The sequence below is a fragment of the Amblyraja radiata genome, chromosome 38 (assembly GCF_010909765.2).
Source record: "Amblyraja radiata isolate CabotCenter1 chromosome 38, sAmbRad1.1.pri, whole genome shotgun sequence".
In the NCBI taxonomy this organism is placed as follows: domain Eukaryota; kingdom Metazoa; phylum Chordata; class Chondrichthyes; order Rajiformes; family Rajidae; genus Amblyraja; species Amblyraja radiata.
Genome location: NC_045993.1, coordinates 15,534,180 through 15,556,685, shown reverse-complemented (window position 1 = coordinate 15,556,685; position 22,506 = coordinate 15,534,180). Strand labels below are relative to the sequence as shown.

Sequence of the window (22,506 nt, the reverse complement as noted above, 5' to 3'; positions counted from 1 at the left end):
CCTGTAATCCAGATATCACCCCCTCAGCTGTCACTAGTTCTCACTTCTCTGCCTCCCCTGATGTGCATCTGAGCCGTTGCCGGACATCCCTGCAGAGCTTTGAAGAGCCATGGCCGCTGGGCCACTGCTGTACTGCCACCCTTGCGGTAACATTAAAAATCATCTTCCCCTGTTGTTTGAGCTCAGATGCTCAAGGGTGATTTATGAATGACAATCTAACAGTTTAGTTTAGAGATACAGCCCGGAAACACGCCCTTCAACCCATCATGTCCGCATCGCCCAGGGAACTATGGCGTTCAACCACAAAGTCCCTCCGTTCATCAACATTCCTTCACTTCCTAGCAACAATCCCTTTTTATACCCCTTGCTGATTTAGACCCAGTCAACCCTGAAGGATTGTTTCTTCATATTTATGTCCTCACCCTATTTGACTTCCCAAATAACATCACCCTGGAATTGGGATTAATGTTCTGCCCCAACTTTTCACCAATGTATATCCTGCTGTAGAATTGGACAACCTTCCTCACCATCCACAACCCCACTAATGTTTGTATTCTGTATCCATACGACCAAGTCACTGTGAATCCCGTACGTCTTAATCTTCTGGATCAGCCTACCATGGGGAATTTATCACTAAAATTCATGTAGACAACATCCACCGCTTACTCAAACAAACTCAATCTGGTTAGTAACGCTGTCCTTGCATATTTGTGTTCTCGACACTGATCTCACTGTCCTCAAGGTCCTTGGTGAATACAGAGACAAAGTACTCGTTTAGTACCTTGCCTTCATCCCTAGACTCCAAGCACAAATTCCATACTTTATCTAATGACTCCTTTCACTCTCGCTCTGCCTGACCACCCTTCCCCACTGTGTCTCATGGCCAAGCCTTGTGCCACAGACCTGACTCTCACTGCTGCAGCCATTTGTTCACCTCCCTGCATCTGTCACTACTGCCACCAATCCCTTCCCCACTTAACTCCTTCTACCAATCAATTCTACTTCACCCGGATCCAGCTCTGGCATCTTTTGCCTGCCCCTCCCTCTCTCCCCTCTACAATGACTATTTCCCCTCTACTCTACCAGTCCAGGTGAAGGGTCTTGACCTGAAACCTCCCACTACCGATGCTGTCTGACCCACTGAGTAGGAATGAACAACGTATAGTCCAGAGTGTGAACGCACTGGGGGAAAGGAGATGGAGTGTTGGGCTGAAAGGCCTACATTAACCTTCATTCATTCAACAGAAAGCGACATGGAATCCTACAAATGGCACTCCACATGGGAAGTAGATAGGGAGAAAGCAGTCTTTTTCCCAGGGTAAGGGAATCAAAAACCAGAGGATATAAGTTTAAGGCGAGAGGGAAAAATATTGAACAGGAATCTGAGGGGTAACCTTTTCACACAGAGGGTGGTGGGTGTATGGAACGAGCTGCCAGAGGAGGTAGTTGAGGCTGCATTATGACTGCATTTAAAATGTATTTGGATAGTTGCATGGTGCGGCCTTGCACCACCCGGCGCGGCGTTAATGGCCGCGGGACAATTACCATCGCCCGCCGGGGGCTTTGACTGACATCGGGAGGGGAATGGGGAGTGCAGGGGAGGGATAAGTTTTTGCCTTCCATCACAGCGAGGAGGAGATGCGCTGTGATGGATGTCTGTGTAAATTGTGTTGTGTCTTGGGTCTTTTTCTTGTGTGTATGACTGCAGAAACAACATTTCATTTGAACCTCAATGAGGTTCAAATGACAAATAAAATTGTATTGTATTGTAATAATTGTTTAGAGGGATATGGGCCAAACATGGGCAGGTGGGACTAGCTTAGATGAGACATCTTGGTCGGTATGTAGGAGTTGGGCTGAAGGGCCTGTTCCGGTACTGCATGCCTCTATGCACTGACAACATGCACATTGTTCCCTGTCCCCAGTCTTTCTCAGATGATGTTGCCAATGTGGTTTGCCGGCTAAAAAATGCAAAGAAGAAAATGTTCAAGAAACCAAAGTTCCTGGTAGCCATTTGATGCTTGCAGTAAATGAGTCCAGTACTGTGAGCTACGGAGGCCACAGCATTTCAACAAAACCAACCCACCCCTTCTGATGGATCCACCGGTGGCACCAAACTCCAGCCGCATCTGATCCCAAAATACCCAGCATTCTTGCAATTGTACGCCAGTGACTAACGGGCTGAAACATCATCCATAAAACCAAAACAAAGTCCCCAGTTTCTCCCCCATCTCCCACTTGCTGGAATCTACAGGAAGATGAATGCCAACTGTTCTTCACCGTCCATCTGAGTGATGCCGGGAGGTCAGGCCAAGCTGGGCGGCAGCCGGTGACCCGGCCTCAATGGTCATCTCTGGACTTGAACTCATGATGTTTGCATAAGTGAATCTGTTCTGCTGGGGTATTAAACGGCCAATGGGGATGAGTGTAGATGGGCACGACAGGGGGCATGGGCAGATTCACCACCCTCTGACTCAGGAAATTCCTCCTCATCTCCTTCTTAAAGGAACGTCTTTTAATACTGAGGCTATGACCTCTGGTCCTAGACTCTCCCACTAGTGGAAACATCCTCTCCACATCCACTGTCCAAGCCTTTCACTGTTCGGTAAGTTTCAATGAGATACCCCTTCATCCTTCTAAATTCCAGTGAGTACAGACCCAGCGCTGTCAAACTCTCATCATAAGTTATGATCCAACAGTCGACGTATCATAATTCCTGGGATTTTCTCGTTCCTTGCGGTTCCTTGGCAATATCCTCCTGGATCAAGATTTTCCTTGATCTCCAGCACCTGAAACAGATTATTCATTTACTTTATTCCAGTTTGAGACCTTGGGAGTACATGTTTTCAACAAATAGTCCCCGTACTAAAGTAATTAATTGTCCCGTAATGGAAGATGGATACTATATAACTAAATCAGTCGTGCGCACAGTTCAGAATTAATGTGCAGCAATAAAATGATGCCCCCGGAGCGAGGATACACAGCATTTCAGCACAGACTGACCATGGCACACTCACTGCACCCATTGTCATCACTATGTCTAGACATGGACTGAGTCATGTAGTGCAGATCTTTGCCTTGGGAGACACGTAGTCTTGGCTGAGGATGCAGGAAGGGAGCAGTGCTGCTGTGTCTCACAGCTTGTAGTGAGCAGGCAGCGCCTGTTCAAGGCCTTTGTGTTTGAAGGGTACATCCAGCACCAGTGTGCCGCAGGGCTCGGTACTCATGTTCATAAGTGATAGGAGTAGAATTAGGCCCTTTGGCCCATCAAGTCTACTCTGCCATTCAATCATGGCTGATCTAACTCTCCCTCTCAACCCCATTCTCCTGCCTTCTCCCCACAACCCCTGACACCCGTACTAATCAAGAATCTTTTTTTTTTTTAATTTCAATATAGACTTTATTCAAGTAATAAATATATACAATGCGTGAACCGTGCGAAAAATTCATCCGACATTTTCTGAGGCTATACAAATTGTTCAATAGTTTATACATTTTTCAAATTCCATGAAACTGTCCCCCACCCGTGCCACTCATGTGGCCCCCTGGCGTGGGATACCTTCCCTTATTTTGAGGGGCGTCTCCACCATACCGTGCCCCCCATGTCCAGCAGCGGAAGGACCCGAGACTGCGGCCCTCCCCCACCGAGCCTTGGCATTGGCTGCACCGAGTTTCAGTGAGATCCTCAGCTCGTACTCCTGCAGTCTGCAGCGGGCCAGTCGGCAACATTCCCTGACGGACATTTCGCTCTGCTGGGTGGTGAGCAACGCTCGGGCAGACCAAAGAGCGTCTTTCACTGAGTTGATGACCCTCCAGCAGCACTCGATGTCAGTCTCTGAATGTGTCCCTGGGAACAGTCCGTAAATCACAGTGTCCTCTGTGACGGAGCTGTTCGGGATAAAGCGTTCCAGGGACCCTTGAATACTTCTCCAGACTCTTTTTATAAATCCACACTCTGCAAAGAGGTGGGCAACCGTCCCCTCTCCATAGCAGCTGTCCCGAAGGCAGCGGGCGCTGGCAGTGAGGTTCCGATGGTGTAGGAAGGATCTTACTGGGAGAACTCCCCTCACCGCCAGCCAAGCTAGGTCTTGGTGCTTGTTGATCAGTTCTGGCGATGAGGCATTTTGCCAGACGAGCTGGGCAAGTCTGCTCTGGGAACCACGCCACCGGATCCATCGAGTCCTTTCCCTGCAGTGCCTGCAGGACATTCCGTGCTGACTACTGCCCAATGGACAAGTGGTCAAATGTGTTGGTCCGGAAGAACCTTTCCACAGACGACAGATGGGGTGGCAATGTCCAGCTGACTGGCACAATGCATGGCATCTGCACCAGGCCATCCTCTGCAACACCGGGGACAGGTAGAACCTCAGCAGGTAGTGACACTTGGTGGCCACGTACCTTGGCTCTACACTCCGCCTTATGCAGCCACACATGAAGGTGGCCATCAGGGTGAGGGCGACGTTGGGCACGCTTTTACCCCCGTTGTCTGCTGACTTGTACATTGTGGCCCATCGCACCCGGTCAATCCTCGACCCCTAGATGAACTAGAAGACGGCCCGGGTGATCCCTGTGGTGTAGGAGGGAGGGACAGGCCACACTTGCGCCAAGTACAGCAGCCCCGAGAGCACCTCACACCTGTTGACCAAATTTTTTCCGGTTATGAAGAGGGAGCGTTGCCTCCACAGCTCCAGCTTCTTCCCCACCTTGGCTATCCGCTCCAGCCAATTCTTGTTACTCGCCTCAGCCCCCCTGAACCAGATCCCCAGCACCCTCAAGAAGTCAGGCTTGATGGTGAAGGGGACGGAAGATCGGTCGGGCCAGTTGCGGGTCCTGCGGTTCACCCTGACTCCTGTGGCTGACTCAAACTGGTAGCAGATACTAATCTGCGGACCGACCCTGGATCCGAGCAGAAGACGGCGACATCATCCATGTACAGGGATGTTTTGACTTGAATGCCCCCACTGCCTGGCAATGTCACTCCTCTTATGCTCGAATCCTTCCTGATGGACTCGGCAAAAGTTCAATACAGCAGACAAACAAGACAGGAGAGAGAGGGCAACCCTGCCTGACTCCAGACCTTACAGGGAAACTGTCTGATTCGCTGTCATTGCCACCCCATCTGTCTGATTCCACCCATGCCACTCATGTGGCCCCCTGGCGTGGGATACCTTCCCTTATTTTGAGGGGCGTCTCCGCCATACCGTGCCCCCCATGTCCAGCAGTGGAAGGACTCTAGACAGTGGCCCTCCCCCACCGAGCCTTGGCGTTGGCTGCACCGAGCTACAGTGAGTCCCTCAGCTCGTACTCCTGCAGTCTGCAGCCTTTATCTTTAGAGTCACTGACCATTCTCGTGTCCCCTCATGCCCACCACTTCGGTGAATTGCTTCAGCTTTCCTGGGATCAGGTACCCGGCATCCTCAACAGGGTGGGTTTCCTGTGGCGTAACCCAAGATGTTGTTGGGGGGGCCTGCTCGTTCCACCCCCTTCTGGGTGCGCCACTTCCCCCGTCTCCTGTAGCTGGGGTACGGTGGCAGATTCACCGCTCCCGGAAACTTGGAGATGGGGCCCATCAGCCACTGCGATGATCCCAGTCTCCAGGGGCTGGAGCCCCTCGGCTGCTGCTATGCTCTCGGTCTCCTGGGGCTGGGGGATGATCGGCGTGGCCCTTCTCTTTTCCTCCCCGGTTTTCTTCCTGTGCCTCCGTTGTTGGGATTTCCCGTTCGCCTCATCCTCCGACGAGGAGAGGTTGCTACCTTCTGTCAGGGAGAGAGATCTTTTTTTGGAGTTATTTTTGGACTTACCAGCCCCTTTCGGCCTCTGCTCCTTGTGCTGAACCCGCTGGTGTTTCCTATACGTCACCGTCGTCCAGTTCTCCTGCTGTTCCCCCTCCTCCATCGACTCTCCCTCCTGGGCAGGATGCTGGGGGTCTCCTTCTGGCGCTTGGGGGCTCGAGGTGGTTGGGCTGTCCTCGTCCCTGTTCCCTCTTTCTGCTGGGGTCTTGGCAGTGGTAGGGGGTGTCTCACTCACCCTGGGGGTGCTGGAAGCCGCACCTCTTGTCACCTGTGCATAGGTGCAGGCTCTTTTAGGGCAAGCCCTGTAAAGGTGGCCTGCCTCCCCACACAGGTTGCAGTTCTTACTGGCCTGACATTCCTTTGTCTCATGGCCCTCCGTCTTGCAGTTCTTGCAGACAACTGCAGTGCATTGGGCCATCACATGCCCAGGCTTGTTGCATTTCCTGCACAGCCTGGGTTGCCCCACGTAGCTGATGTATCCTCGGTTCCCTCCAATTACGAAAACCGAAGGAGGGTGGAGGATTGCTCCGTCCTTGTCCACCCTCAGCTTTACCTTCATTTGCCGCTTGCTCGTCCAAATCCCATGCAGGTCCTTCACATCCACGCCTTTCCCTGTTCCCGCGACATAACAAGCAAGGAAGGTGAGGACATCCACTACGGGCACATGTGGGTTGAACATGTGCACCGTGATCATCCTTTCCTTCTGGGTGGGGAGGGTGAAGAGCGGCTGCACTTTCAGCAACGACAGCGGAGCTTCATTCCCTTTATCCCGGAAGTCTTCTATCAGCTTTTGCCATCCCGTCGGATACTTGAAGGTAACATCAACGTATCCGTTACCCAGGAAGTCCTGGAGGCAGTAGATGTCCTTGGCCTCAAATTTGCAGGTCTCCAGCAAGACCTTCTTCACGAACAGGTCTCGTGAGAAGGGAACCCCTTCGCTGAGGTCCTTAACGCTGATTCTCAGGGTATTGCGGATACCCTGTACTCCCGCTCCAGTTGCTGCTGCCATTGTCACCGATTTGGCTCCGCAATCCACGGCCCTTGTCCCCAAGGGACCGCCAGAACTGTTCTAATAAGAACAGATAGTCTCTTTTACTCGTCCTGGGAGAACTGCCTTGTTCATAAGTGATAGGAGCAGGATCGGTGGGCGGCGTGACTTTCTTCAGCAGCGGTCTCTGCAGTCCGTCTGCGTTTTTATTATTTTATGTCTGTTTTTATGTAGTTTTTGTTATTTTTGTTGGGGTATGTGTGTGGGGGGGTGGGGGTGGTGTGGGGGTAACTTTTAAATCTCTCCCTGCATGGGAGACCCGACCTTTTCTTTGTCGGGTCTCCGTTGTCGTTGGGGCCGCAACGAGGAGCGGCCTCCAACAGGAAGACCGGGGGCTGTGGTGCCGACTACTCACCTCACCGTCGCGGAGCTGGCCGAGTCCAGAGCGGGTGGAGCTGTGGTGGACGCTGCTGCGGCCCGACCCCCGGAGATTCGGTGGCTGCAACTGCGGGTCTGGCGGACGGCACCGGGAGCCCGCGGGTCCCTGGAGGGAGACCGCTTTTCGGGGCTTCCGCAACGGCGACTTCTCCCGCCCGAGTTGCGGGGTTGAAGAGCTCCTGGAGCGGGGCCTTACAGCACCGCCCCGCGCGGCTTGGAATGGCCGCGGGACTGCGAGCGCCCGCCGGGGGCTCTAACACCAAGACCCGGTGTGCGACCTTGCATCACCCGGCGTGGCTTTAATGGCCGCGGGACAATTCGCCATCGCCCGCCGGGGGCTTTGACTTTGACTCTGACATCGGGGGGGAGAGTGCAGTGGAGAGAGAAGTTTTTTTGGCCTTCCATCACAGCAATGTGATGGATGTTTATGTAAATTATGTTGTGTCTTGGGTCTATTTGTTTGTAATGTATGGCTGCAGTAACGACATTTCGTTTGGACCTCAAGGGGTCCAAATGACAATAAATTGAATTGTATTGTATTGTATTGTAATAAGGCCCTTTGGCCCATCAAGTCTACTCTGCCATTCAATCATGGCTGATCTAACTCTCCCTTTCAACCCCATTCTCCTGACTTCTCCCCACAACCCCCGACACCCGTACTAATCAAGAATCTGTTCATCTCCTCCATAAAAAGATCCAATGACGTGACCCCCACAACCGTCTGTGGCAATGCTGGGACCCTTGCTGTCTGCCACGCATTCAGGATAAAGTGGGGGGTATGATTAGTAAGTCCGCCGTTGATGAAACTATTAATGGTGGTGTTGATAGTGACCAGAGATGTCTAAGTCCACACAATCATGTTGATCAGCGGGTGAGTTGAGCACAGCAACGGCAGATGAAGTTAACTTTGAAAGGAGCAAGTGATGCATTTTGGGTGAACAAATTAGGGGAAGGTATGTTTCGTTAATGGTTGAGGTTGAGGAAGTATTGAGGAACATGGAGATCATGGTGTCCGTGACAATAGATTTCAGAGGCAGCACAGATAGACTCGGTGATGAAAAGACATACGGGATACTTGCCTTCATTAGTCGACATATAGAATACAAAAGCACGGAGGTCTTGGGACATACAACAGGTCACAGCTTTCACATTACGTGCAGTTCTGGCAGTCTCCATGCTTTAGGAAGGATGTGTTTTGACTGGAGAGGATGCAGTGGAGAGACTGGGTTAGTTTTCCTTGGCGTGAGGATGTGCAGTGTTGTGAGAAGCTTCTCCCCACAGAGAGCAGGAGATCTAGACCAGAGGGAACAAATTCAGTTGAGAGGGGATTTGAGGAAGTGCTTTTCCATCCAGACGTTGGTGCAATCTACATCTCTCTGCCTGAGACATTGGTGGAGGCAGACGCTCTCAGAACCAGCATTTAAATTGCCAAAGCATGAAGCGATGGACCAAGTGGCTGGAAAATGGGAATAGTAGCATTAGGCACTTGGTGGGCTGAAGGGCCTGGTGTGGGATGTATCACATTCTAACTCCATTTGGGAAGTAACATAAGATCAGACAAGCTGGGTGAGGGGCAGCCATATAATAATAATGGATGGGATTTATATAGCGCCTTTCTAGATACTCAAGGCGCTTTACATCGCATTATTCATTCACTCCTCAGTCACACTCGGTGGTGGTGAGCTACTTCTGTAGCCACAGCTGCCCTGGGGCAGACTGACGGAAGCGTGGCTGCTAATCTGCGCCTACGGCCCCTCCGACCACCACCAATCGCTCACACACATTCACACACAGGCAAAGGTCGGTGAAGTGTCTTGCCCAAGGACACAACGACAGTATGCACTCCAAGCGGGATTCGAACCGGCTACCTTCCGGTCGCCGCCCGAACACTTAGCCCATTGTGCCATCTGCCGCCCATATAAAGAGGTACAATGTTAAATAGAGGCCCCACCCATTCACAATTGGACATAAAGGATTCCATGGCCAAAGTGGAACAACTATCACAATAACAGCAGCAAATGTCAGACGTTCAGATGTCGGTGGAGAGCACATCACCCCCAGCAAGCTGGTTTGTCAATATCCACGGCTTTCATCAGTAAAACAACCTGGTTTAGTTTAGAGATACCGCACAGAAACAGGCCCTTGGACCCACCGAGTCAGTGCTGACCAGCGAACCCCGTTGATAAGCTGAGAGATCTTTCCCTTCAACACAACTGTGAAAATTGGCGACAAAGACTGGCGGTCATGTGACCGGGGGACTTGTGACTTGGTTGGTGTAATTGAGAGGGAGGCGTGGGGACAATCGGCTGCTGAATGTGAGTTTTGTATTGAAATGAAACATGGTTGTTGAAGGGGCAAACCTTGCAGGAGGACTGGAGGGATGGTGATCACCTGTACTGATGTAAACTTGCACGCTAGGGCAACGATGCATTCAGGCAAATGCATGCAATGAAATTACAGTTGATTCCATGCGGTGGAAGATTGGCCCGGCGTGGAGTCCAGATCAGTGCATCACGTGCCGGGCTGTTGTGTGTCTTTGTTCCTGAAATATTGTGTTTTTAATTACAGTGCATTGTATTATATTGGTCCTGGATTTTTTTTCTTGCTCCTGATTAAAATGTCTATTGCAGCTGAGATTGCTGGGCTGTGGTGGTCTCTGCTTCAGGACCTACCTCTCTGCAGCTACCCAGCTGTCGTGGCTAAAGTTGGAGAATAGATGGATGGAGAAATCTCAACATTCAACTCCCAGCTCGAAGCCCTTTCTCACAACATAGACCCCCAGAGGTGGTGTAACAGAGGAGAGGATGTTGCATTGCTGATCAGTGCTGAGGAAGGAGATTGTGGAGGGATCTGCCAACGAGGATAAACAGGCAGAAATATTAAAAGGGGCGATGATCGCTGTGATGGGGCGATGCACGAAGCCTCCCAAAAGTCGGCAGGAATTAGACAGATATGTGGGCGCATCACAGTATGGAGTAAACATCATAATGGAGATGTACAGCATGAAACAGGCCCTTCAGCCCACCTTGTCCGTTCTGACCAAGTTGCCATTCTGAGCTGCTCCTATTTGCCTGCAAGTTGTAGTGGGCGGAAATAGGGGGGGAGGGGGGGGGGGGGGCACAATCAGCCCTGACATGCAGAGGTTGGCAAACTACTGGCCGGATCTGGCCCGTAACCCAAAATCATCTGGCCCGCAGGCATATTTTTCGCCAATTTATTTTTTGCTATCTGGGAACTACAGCCAGACCTGGGGCAAACGAGCTGACCTGGGCGCTACACCCAGTCCCAGTGGCACAGCTGGAAGGCTTGCTGCCTACTGCCCCTGTCCCACTTAGGAAACCTGAACGGAAACCTCTGGAGACTTTGCGCCCCACCCAAGGTTTCTGTGTGGTTCCCGGAGGTTGCAGGTAGTGGAAGCAGGTAGGGAGACTGACAAAAACCTCAGGGAGCCGCACGGAAACCTTGGGTGGGGCACAAAGTCTCCAGTGGTTTCCGTTCAGGTTTCCTAAGTGGGACAGGGGCATCACACACCAGAGATCTGTGTTCGATCCTGTCCTCGGGCACTGTCTGTGTTGAATTTGCACATTCTCCTTGCAAGCGTGTGGGTTTCCTCCCACATCCCCAAGACGCATTGGCTTTGTAGGTTCACTTGTCTCTGTAAAATTGCCCCATATGTGTCGAGAGTGGGTGAGGAAAGTGGGATAACAGAACTTGTGTGAATGGGGAGACAAAAATGCTGGAGAAACTCAGCAGGTGAGGCAGCATCTATGGAGCGAAGGAAATAGGCGACGTTTCGGGTCGAGACCCTTCTTCAGACTGATGTGAGGGTGTGCGGGGGACGGGAAGAAGAAAGGGAGAGGCGGCGACAGTGGGCTGAGGGAGAGCTGGGAAGGGGAGGAGAAAACAGGGACTACCTGAAATTGAAGAAGTCAATGTTTATACCACTGGGGTGTAAACTGCCCAAGCAAATATGAGGTGCTGCTTCTCCAATTTACAGTGGGCCTCACTCTGGCCATGGAGGAGGCCCAGGACAGAATGATTGGATTCGGAATGGGAGGGGGAGTTGAAGTGTTGAGCCACTGGGGGATCAGGTTGTTTATTGCGAACTGAGTGGAGGTGTTGTGCGAAGCGATCGCCAAACCTGCGCTTGGTCTCACTGAGGTTGATCATACGCTGAATAATCCAACCACATTTTTGTTTGGAAGTGGAAAGAAATAATAGAAATTGCATTCATTGCAACGTGTAAAAAGAGTTGAGATACCGTATTATAATTTTGCTGCGTCTTTGTGGTATCTATCATGTCTTGATTGGTGAATATGTTTAGTTTGTGACTTTATTTGAAGCAGAAATAATATTTGAATGCTTCATTGAGCATAATTCCAACTCGTAACTACGCATTTTGTCCGAGCACATTATCGCATGCGTCATGCAAGCCGTCTTAAATGACCACCTAAACTGTCATTTAGCAACTTAAAAAGCTGCCAAGGTTGCCCGGCTGACAACAGAAAATAAATTAAGTGAGAGCCCTGCAAGGTGTATAATATTTTTGACACTGTCATAGGCCTTTCTTACATATGCTGTCACAACGCACTGTAGTCTCTAAACAACCCTTCAATAATTTTCCTTGCCCTCCATTTCAGAATAATAGTGTTTTAAGCCGATAACTCTACACTAGCACTGGCAATAAATAAATAAATAAAAAGTGCAGCTTTCCAGCCCCTTATCTCATTGGCCACGCTCGGCTGCAAATCGGTGTCAATCTGGTGGACCATCTTCCTCTAGTTGTGGGGTGGGGGATTGGGAGTGGCCTCACAAATGGAACAGCTTAGGGCCTCTCTTCATCTAAATCCGGCCCTGTACGCAGGCGACCGGGGAACTGCAGCCAATCCTGGGACAAGCGTGCCAACCTGGGAGCTAAAGCCATACCTGGGGCATGCAGCCAACCTGGGAACTGCAGCCAGTCCCTGGGCACGCAGGCGACCTGGGACTGGCTGTAGCGCCCGGGCCACAAAACATGGGGGGTTGTCCCCCACCTCTCAAAACATAGGGGAGACAAGTCCCCCTATAACTTTCCCAACATTGACTGGAACCATCTTAAGTTTATTACAGGTTTAAAGAACAACTAATACATTCTAAGGAAATGTCAATTTAAAAAATAAACAATACATAAAACAGTTATCAAAGCAAAACATTAGTATTAGACATTATTGGTCTGAAGAAGTCTCGACCGGAAACGTCATACATTCCTTCTCTCCAGAGATGCTGCCTGTCTCGCTGAGTTACTCCAGCATTTTGTGTCTATCTTGGTATTAACTAAAATATGATGTCCTTGAACCTTGATGCACGCAAGCCCCTGTGGTTCCCAGCGGTTCCAGGAAGCAGCCAAAGTGCACGTGGTCAACGTGTGCTCCCACTCCAGGGACACCTGGGCATGGACAGAAGCCCGGAGGAGAGGCAAACTGCCGGCTCAGGCAGTCCCATGGCTGCCCACCGCCATCACACACAAATGGCCAACTGGGATTGCCATTGCTGAGGCTTGTATGAGGGCGAATGATTATAGATACAGCACGGAAAGAGGCCATTTGGCCCACCTAGTCTGCACCCACCAGCGATCCCCGTACATTAACACTATCTACACACACTAGGGACAATTTTACATTCATACCAAGCCAATTAACCTACAAACTTGTACATTGCTGGAGTGTGGGAGGAAACTGAAGATCTCGGAGAAAAGTCACGGGGAGAACGTACAAACAGCACCCGTATTCAGGATCAAACCTGCAACTATGGTGCTGCACCACCGTGCTGCTCTGTTTAGGAAGTTTAAAGATAGTCGTGGAGAAGGAGGGAGTATTAAAGCAATTGTTAGAAATGAGTATTTAAAATGGAGGGGGTGCTTTGAGGTTTACATGTGATGCAGGAGAGAACATAAAGAAATGAGGATTAAGACGGCATGAAATGGCCTTGGCAAGATTAAGCAGAGAAAGAGTAGGTTCCTTAAGGGCACAAACTGGAAATCTGTATAGAAACAGGTGCAGGAGTAGGCCATTCGGCCCTTTGAGCCTGCACCGCCATTCAATATGATCATGGCTGATTATCCAACTCAGTATCCTGTACCTGCCTTCTCTCCCTACCCCCTGATACCTTTAGCCACAAGGGCCACATCTAACTCCCTCTTAAATATAGCCAATGAACTGGCCTCAACTACCTTCTGTGTGTAGAGCCAGATCAGCAGGATCCACAATTATTACAGGTACTTGCAACTGATATTCCCCAATGGGAGGGAAGTGGAGGATGGAGAGCTGGTATCCTCTAACATGTCTGCATCTGGAGCTCTATTAGAAGGAGCTGGAGGAACGCAACGGGTCAGGCAGCATCAGAGGAGGGAATGGACAGGCGATGTTTCAGGTCAGAGCCGTTTGGTTTTGAGATACAGCCTGGAAACAGGCCCTTCGGCCCTCCAAGTCTACACTATCGATCAGAGATACAAAATGCTGGAGTAACTCAGCGGGACAGGCAGCATCTCTGGAGAGAAAGAATGGGTGACATTTCAGGTCGAGACCCTTCTTCAGACTGATTCACACCGGTTCTATGTTATTCCACATTCTAATCCACTCTCTGCACACTAGGGGCAATTTTACTCGACTATTTAACCTACAAACTCATATATCTTTGGGATGTGGGAGGTAACTGGAACATCCTGAGAAATCTACATCACTCACAGAGAGAATGTACAAACTCCACAGAGATAGCGTCGGAGGTCGGGGTCGATCCTGGGCCTCTGACACTGTGAGGCAGCAGCTCTACCAGCTGCACCACACTTCTTCAGACCTGAACCGACCGTCTGTCTAGTCCCTGCTGCTTGAACCACTAACTTCCTCTTGTTTTGTCTTGAACCACTAACTTCCTCTAGCGCTTTGTGTTTTGCTCAAGATTCCACAGCTGCAGTGTCTTATGTCTCCATTACACCAACAATTGGTCTTGATAAAGACACTAGGAACTGCTGCTGCTAGAATCTTACGAGAACAGAAAGTGATGGAGGAACTCAGCAGTACAGGCAGCATCTATGCAGGTAATGGACAGAGCGTAGAGGATTATTGGGACACACTACCAACCTTGGAGGGCATCCACCACACACGGTGCCTCAGGAAGGCCGTCAGCATCCATAGAGACTCCTCACACCCTTGTAATGGACTGTTCGAACTACTTCCCTCCGGCAGATGTTACAAGGCCTTCTACGCCCGAACCTCCAGACTCAGGAACAGCTTCATTCCCAGAGCTATCTGAACCGGCCCCCATCCCACCTGGACTGTCTCCCTCAGATGGTCACGTCGCACAGTTTATTTATTTTTTATTTTTTTGACATTGGTCGGAAGCTGCATACCAAATCTCGTTGCACTGATGTGCAATGACAATAAAAGATATTATTATTATTATTATTATTTCCACCAACAGAAGTCTCGCTAGCAGTGGGTTACCTGCAGTTCCACTATAAACCAACAGATGTCCCGCTAGCACAGATGAGGGTTACCTGCAGCTCCAATATACACCAACAGAGCTTTGACCAAAGATCTTAGAGCAGAGCAAGATGGGCTACTCCTGCGAAATACAATGGGCTGACGTGTAGTACGCTACGGAGGGGATCCTGGGCATTTTTCCCCGCCCATTTTAGTAACCGGAGCCTACCTGACCCGACCCGACTCGCAGTGTAATCAATGTTGCGGGGCAACAGTTTGTGTGTGTGATATAGGGTTAGATTCATAATTCTGTCAGTTCATACTTCTTGTCAAGAATAAAATTTGACTCTGGTAATTGTCTTTTTTAATGTTTTTTAAATCATTTCTTTTTAAATGGCTCACAAGCAGTGCTCTAAGATCTTTGGCTTTGACCTTGTGCCTGTGCCCGTGACGTCGCCGCAGGCAAGCACCAGCCTCTCCCGTCTGATTGGAGGGATTGCAAGAGTTTCGCATATTCAGGGCAAAGTTTGAGTGAAAGTGGGGGAGAGGGAGAGGGTGCGGGCCGGGGGGAGAAACGCCACCAAACGGCGGCCGGGCTGGCGAGGGGCCGGCGAGGGAGGCCTTTGCAGGCCCCCAGGCTGCCTTAGAAATAGGAGGGCAGGCAGGATGTGAAAGGGTGCGTGCAGTTGCGGGTATCGCTTCTCGGCCTTTTGGCTAAGATCAAGTGTAGTATCTGTTCTTATCAGTTTAATATCTGATACGTCCCTTATCTAGGGACCATATATTAAATTGATTTTTGGAACAGGGAGATGGAATAGGGGCTTGCTCCGTCCACTCCACGCATCGACCCAGTATTGCAGTGCCTCTGGGAACGGTGCACCTCCCTTTTGGGACATTTTCAAAGTAAAAAAAAAGACAAAACTTAACTCTTCACGCTTGCATAAAAGCTGCGTGTCTGCCTGCTGCCCTCTATCACTCTGCGTGTGTGTGTGTGTGTCTTGACGGAACCACTCAAGTAAGAGGAGGATGCTGCTCGCATTTCAACCCAAAAGCAACTGAAACTTCCAGGTAGGAGAAAAAAATCTTCAGCAAAATGTTCAAAGTCACAATTGCCGGCTCTGCCAATCAAGTCGCTTCTCGGCCTTTTGGCTAAGATCAAGTGTAGTATCTGTTCTTATCAGTCAGTAAAAGAGCTAAATAAAGAGCATCTGTTCTTGTTAGAACAGGGAAAGAGATCTGTTCTTATTAGAACAGTCCTGGCGGTCCTTTAAGGACAGGAGCTGCAGATTACGATTTAAAAAATCGTAGCAATGGCAGCTGCAATGGGAACCAGAGGACAGGGTATCCGCAATACCCTCAGGATTAGTGTCAAGGATCTCAGTGAGGGGATGCCCTTCAGTCGAGACACCTTTGTAAAGAAGGTATTGCTGGAGACATGCAAGTTCGAGCCCAGGGATATCTACTGCCTCCAGGACTTCCCGGGTAACGGTTATTTTGACGTTACATTTGTGCTTCCGACAGGATGGCAAAAACTGCTAAAGGATTTCAAGGAGAAGGGGAATGAAGCTCCGCTGTCGTTGCTGAAGGTGCAGCCACTCTTCACCCTCCCAAACCAAAAGGAAAGGACGATCACGGTCCATATGTTTAACCCACATGTGCCCGTAGTGGATGTCCTCACCTTCCTTGCTCGCTACGTCGACGGAGCAGTGAACAGCGTGGACGTGAAGGATCTGCATGGGATTTGGACGAGCAAGCGGCAGGTCAAGGTAAAACTGAGGGTGGACAAGGAAGGAACTCTCCTCCACCCTCCATCGGTGTTCGCAATTGGAGGAAACCGAGGATATTTAATTTACGTGGGGCAGCCCAGAGTTTGCAGAAAGTGTAATAAGCCTGGACATGTGATGGCCCAATGCAATGCAGTGGTCTGCAAAAACTGCAAAATGGAGGGCCACGAGACAAAGGACTGTCAAGCCAGCAAGAACTGTAACCTGTGTGGGGAGGGAGGCCACCTTTACAGGGCCTGCCCAAAAAGAGCATGCACATATGCACAGGCAACAAGAGGGGCGGCTTCCAGCACCCCCAGGGTAGGTGAGACACCCACTACCACTGCCAAGTCCCCAGCAGAAAGGGGAAACAGGGATGAGGACAGCCCAACCACCTCAGCCACCTCAACCACCTCGAGCCCCCAAGTGCCAGGAGAACTCCAGCACCAAGCCCAGGAGGGAGAGTCGATGGAGGAGGGGGGAGAGCAAATTTGGACTACTGTAAAATCCAAAAAACACCAGAAGGGTCAGCACACGGAGCAGAGGCCAGAAAGGGATGGCAAGCCCAAAAAAACCACCAAAAAACGGTCTCTCTCCCTGACAGAAGGGAGAAACCTCTCCTCGTCGGAGGATGAGGCGAACGGGAAACCCCACAAGAAGAAAATCGGGGCGGAAAGGAGAAGGTGCAGGACGATTGTACACCTGCACCAGGAGACCGAGAGCAGTGCAGCGGTCGAGGGGCTCCAGCCCCAGGACATCGGGAGCAGTGCAGCGATCGAGGGGCTCCGGCCCCAGGACAACGGGAGCAGTGCAGCGGTCGAGGGGCTCCGGCCCCAGGACAACGGGAGCAGTGCAGCGATCGAGGAGCTCCAGCCCCAGGGCATCGGGAGCAGTGCAGCGGTCGAGGGGCTCCAGCCCCAGGGCATCGGGAGCAGTGCAGCGGTCGAGGGGCTCCAGCCCCAGGGCATCGGGAGCAGTGCAGTGGCCATTGGGCCCCAGCTCCGGGCAACCGGGAGCTTTGTAGCGGCCGATGGGCCCCAGCTCCGGGCAACCGGGAGTATCGTAGAGGCCGATGGGCCCCAGCTCCGGGCAACCGGGAGCAGTGCAGCGGCCATTGGGCCTCAGCTCCGAGTTTCCGGGAGCAGTAAGCCTGTCACTGAGCCCCAGCCACGAGAGACGGGGGAAGCGGCGCACCCAGAAGGGGGTAAAACGAGCAGCCCCCCCCCAACGACACCTCGGGTTACCACAGGGGAAACCCAACCCGTTGAGGAGGCCGGGTATCTGAGCCCAGGAAAGGTGAGGCAATTCACCGAAGCGGTGGGCATGAGGGAGCAGGAAAACGGACTCTAAAGGACAATGGAGCTCAAACTAGCATCCTTAAACGTGCGCAGTGTGAAGAGCACTGCGCGATGTGTTAATGCCTTGCAGTACCTGGCCAAGGTCAAGGCAGATGTGACTTTTCTACAGGAGTGCGGGTTGCCACACCTCCGCTGTTATCGGAGGTGGTCGCGATGGTGGCCCCACGGACTGTCTGTGTGGTCGGGGGGCAATGATTGTCGTGCTTCTGGCCTGGGGATCTTGCTGCGGGGAGGGAACTTCGCCATCACTGAGGTCAGGGAGGTGGTTGCGGGGCGTCTCCTCGTGGTGGATGTAATGTACCGTGGTTCTCCGCTCCGGCTGATTAATGTGTATGCCCCACCCGTGCGGAGCGAGCGGCAGGCCGTTCTCCAGCAGCTCCCAGTGCTGTTGGCCACGTCCCGGCAGCTCGTTCTGGCCGGTGACTTCAACTGCATCATTGATGCGGCTGGACGATCCGGCAGTGCCGACAACAGACTGGACAGCACGTCCAAGTTCCTGATGGAAACGGTAAAAGACGCAAAGCTGCACGACGCCTTCAGCGACCCTGCAGGCGGGCCCCAGCCGCGGTTCACCTGGTCGAGATCGGACGGTTTGGCCCGATCCCGGATAGACTTCGTCTTCACCACGAAGGCCGTCACGGTGAGACACACCGACCTCACGCCGGTGTTCTTCTCTGACCACTGCCTCCTTCAGGCTTCCTGTCACCTACAGGAGGACCGGAAGGCAGGCAGAGGGACGTGGAAGTTAAATGTGAAGCTGTTGACCCCAGAGAACGTTGAGGAGCTAAAGAGGGACTACGCACGTTGGAGAACGGTGAGGCCCCTCTTTGACTCCCCGACACTCTGGTGGGAAGCAACCAAGGAGAACATTAAGAGGTTCTTCATAGCCAAAGGGGTTCAGAGAGCAAGACAGAGTCAGAGGGAATTGTGCCAACTCCAGACAGAATTGCAACAACTGCTCCTTCTGCAGTCGAGGGGGGTGGATGTGAGGGAGGAACTTAGAGAGGTGAAGGACCGGCAAGCTCGGCTCTTTACCTCTGAATCCTCCAAGATCATCTTCCGATCCAGGGTCCGCCATGTGGAGCAGGATGAGACGTGCTCACGTTTCTTCTTCCATAAGGTTCACAGGGGGAGCTCTGTGATCAACAGCCTTAGGGAGGAGGACGGCTCGGTAGCATCCTCGCAGACAGACATGATGAGGGTCTGCAAATCCTTTTACTCGGAATTGTATGACCAAAAGGCCACAGACAGCACCGCCTCCCAGAACTTCCTGTCCTCTATCACGGAGGTCTTGGAGGACAGCAAGCAGGAGAGTCTGGACCAACCACTGACCCTAGAGGAGCTGACTGGCTCCATCCGCTCCTTTGACTCGAGTAAAACTCCCGGAAGCGATGGCTTACCGGCCGAGTTGTATTCGGCTCTGTGGGACTGGGTGGGCCCGGACCTGCTGGAAGTGTACAACGACATGCTTCTAGCCGGCAGCATGTCAGACTCCATGAGGAAGGGCAGCATCACCCTAATCTACAAGCAGAAGGGGGAGATGAAAGATATAAAGAATTGGAGACCCATAACATTGTTGAATGTAGACTACAAGATCCTGTCTAAGGCCATCGCCAACCGGGTCAAGTCTGCTCTGGGACGGGTGATCCACCCGGACCAAACCTGTGCTGTACCTGGCAGGAAAATCTCAGACAGCCTAGCGCTGCTGAGAGATACCATCGCCTACGTGCAGGACAGACGGGTGGATGCCTGCCTAGTCAGCTTGGACCAGGAGAAGGCCTTCGACAGGATATCGCACACGTACATGAGGGACGTGCTCTCCAAAATGGGTTTTGGGGAGGGAATCCGAAATTGGATCAAACTGCTCTACACCAACATCCGTAGTGCAGTCCAAATCAATGGGTGGGAATCAGACAGTTTCCCTGTAAGGTCTGGAGTCAGGCAGGGTTGCCCCCTCTCTCCTGTCTTGTTTGTCTGCTGTATTGAACCTTTTGCCGAGTCCATCAGGAAGGATGCGAGCATAAGAGGAGTGACATTGCCAGGCAGTGGGGGCATTCAGGTCAAGACCTCCCTGTACATGGACGATGTCGCCGTCTTCTGCTCGGATCCAAGGTCGGTCCGCAGATTGATCAGCATCTGTGACCAGTTTGAGTCGGCCACGGGAGCCAGGGTGAACCGCAGGAAGAGCGAGGCCATGCTCTTTGGCAACTGGCCCGACCGATCTTCCATCCCCTTCACCATCAAGCCTGACTTCTTGAAGGTGCTGGGGATCTGGTTCGGGGGGGCTGAGTCGAGTAACAAAAATTGGCTGGAGCGGATAGCCAAGGTGGGGAGGAAGCTGGAGCTGTGGAAGCAACGCTCCCTCTCCATAACCGGGAAAAATTTGGTCATCAGGTGTGAGGTGCTCTCGGGTCTGCTGTACTTGGCACAAGTGTGGCCTGTCCCTCCCTCCTACGCCACGGGGATCACCCGGGCCGTCTTCCAGTTCATCTGGGGGTCGAGGATGGACCGGGTACGACGGGTCACCATGTACAAGTCGGCAGACAACGGGGGTAAAAGCGTGCCCAACGTCGCCCTCATCCTGATGGCCACCTTTGTGTGTGGCTGCATCAGGCGGAGTGTAGAGCCAAGGCACGTGGGCACTAAGTGCCACTACCTGCTGAGGTTCTACCTGTCCCCGGTGTTGCGAAGGATGGGCCTGGCGCAGATGCCACGCAATGTACCAGTCAGCTGGACATTGCCGCCCCATCTGGCGTCTGTTGACAGGTTCTTCCGGACCAACACCTTTGACCACAAGTCCATCGGGCAGTGGTCAGCACGTAATGTCCTGCAGGCACTGCAGGGAAAGGACTCGATGGATCCGGTGGCGTGGTTCCCAGAGCAGACTGCCCAGCTTGTCTGGCAAAATGCCTCATCGCCAGAACTGACCAACAAGCACCAAGACCTGGCTTGGCTGGCGGTGAGGGGAGCCCTCTCGGTTAGATCCTTCCTGCACCGTCGGAACCTCACTACCAGCGCACGCTGCCCCCGGGACGGTTGCTATGGAGAGGAGACGGTTGCCCACCTCTTTGCAGAGTGTGGATTTGCAAAACGAGTCTGGAGAGGTATGAAAGGGTCCCTGGAACGATTTATCCCGAACAGCTCCGTCACAGAGGACTCTGTGATTTACGGACTGTTCCCAGGGACACATTCAGAGACTGACATCGAGTGCTGCTGGAGGGTCATCAACTCGGTGAAAGACGCTCTTTGGTCTGCCCGAGCGTTGCTCACCACCCAGCAGAGCGAGATGTCCGTCGGGGAATGTTGCCGACTGGCCCACTGCAGACTGCAGGAGTACGTGCTAAGGGACTCGCTGAAGCTTGGTGCAGCCAACGCCAAGGCTCGGTGGGGGAGGGCCACAGTCTAGGGTCCTTCCGCTGCTGGACATGGGGGGCACAGTATGGTGGAGACGCCCCTCAAATTAAATTAAGGGAAGGTATCCCACACCAGAGGGCCACATGAGTGGCACGGGTGGGGGACATTTTTTGTGGAACTTGAAATGTCAGATGGAAATTTTCGCACTTTGTACACATTGTATATATTTATTACTTGAACAGGGGCCACAGAGTGGCACTGGTGGGGGACTGTTTGGTGAAATTTGACAAATGTAAAAAAAAAAAAATTGTACTGGAAAAAGTTTGTATAGTCTCCGAAAATGTCGGATGAAATTTGTTTTGAATGGTTCAGAAATTGTATATATTTACCAATTGAATAAAGTATATTTTGAAATAAAAAAAAAAAAAAAAAAAAAAAATCTGTTCTTATCAGTTTAATATCTGATACGTCCCTTATCTAGGGACCATATATTAAATTGATTTTTGGAACAGGGAGATGGAATAGGGGCTTGCTCCGTCCACTCCACGCATCGACCCAGTATTGCAGTGCCTCTGGGAACGGTGCACCTCCCTTTTGGGACATTTTCAAAGTAAAAAAAAAGACAAAACTTAACTCTTCACGCTTGCATAAAAGCTGCGTGTCTGCCTGCTGCCCTCTATCACTCTGCGTGTGTGTGTGTGTGTCTTGACGGAACCACTCAAGTAAGAGGAGGATGCTGCTCGCATTTCAACCCAAAAGCAACTGAAACTTCCAGGTAGGAGAAAAAAATCTTCAGCAAAATGTTCAAAGTCACAATTGCCGGCTCTGCCAATCAAGTCGCTTCTCGGCCTTTTGGCTAAGATCAAGTGTAGTATCTGTAGATCAGTGCATGCTCCTTTAACATAGTGACCTCACCACTACTAACCACTCCCCATTGTCTCCTGTATAATTGTAGCTTCCCCGCCTCTAGCTCTCTCTCTAGTCCCAGTGATGACCACGGACAGCTAGAGCATAATGTGTGTAGTGACTTTAATAAAGATACTTAGTAAGAGACTTTGTGTGTCGAACAAGTCCTTTTACATGGTGTCAGCGCGGTAGACTTGCGTCTCCTGTTTATCGGCTTTATTTTATTATTTGTTTCTCCCAGTTGTGTCCCCACCTTTACATTTTACTATGGCTAACTCGTGCCGTCGTCCTGACAAGCTCGTTTTTGACGAGGACATCGTGCACCGCTGGACTGTCTTCCAGCGCGACTATGAACACTACATCGCTATCGCTCATCCTGGTGCCACTCCTGTGGTACAGGCTCACCTACTCCTCAACCTGGCTGGTCCGGAGGCTATGGAACATTATGCA

At 51.6% G+C, this 22,506-nt stretch overlaps 3 non-coding genes and 1 pseudogene across 3 annotated transcripts; all 4 read left to right on the top strand.

The window, feature by feature from the left end:
- The first annotated feature begins 15,369 nt into the window (after nt 1-15,369).
- On the top strand, nt 15,370-15,560 carry LOC116967163. The gene has a single exon (XR_004410169.1). It is a non-coding gene; the product is annotated as a U2 spliceosomal RNA (small nuclear RNA).
- A 244-nt stretch (nt 15,561-15,804) lies between these two features.
- Nucleotides 15,805-16,000, top strand: LOC116967175. The gene has a single exon (XR_004410175.1). It is a non-coding gene; the product is annotated as a U2 spliceosomal RNA (small nuclear RNA).
- Nucleotides 16,001-21,553: 5,553 nt separating this feature from the next.
- LOC116967154 lies at nt 21,554-21,742 on the top strand. Its single transcript, XR_004410164.1, has one exon. It is a non-coding gene; the product is annotated as a U2 spliceosomal RNA (small nuclear RNA).
- A 244-nt stretch (nt 21,743-21,986) lies between these two features.
- On the top strand, nt 21,987-22,065 carry LOC116967128 (annotated as a pseudogene).
- The last annotated feature ends 441 nt before the right edge of the window (nt 22,066-22,506 follow it).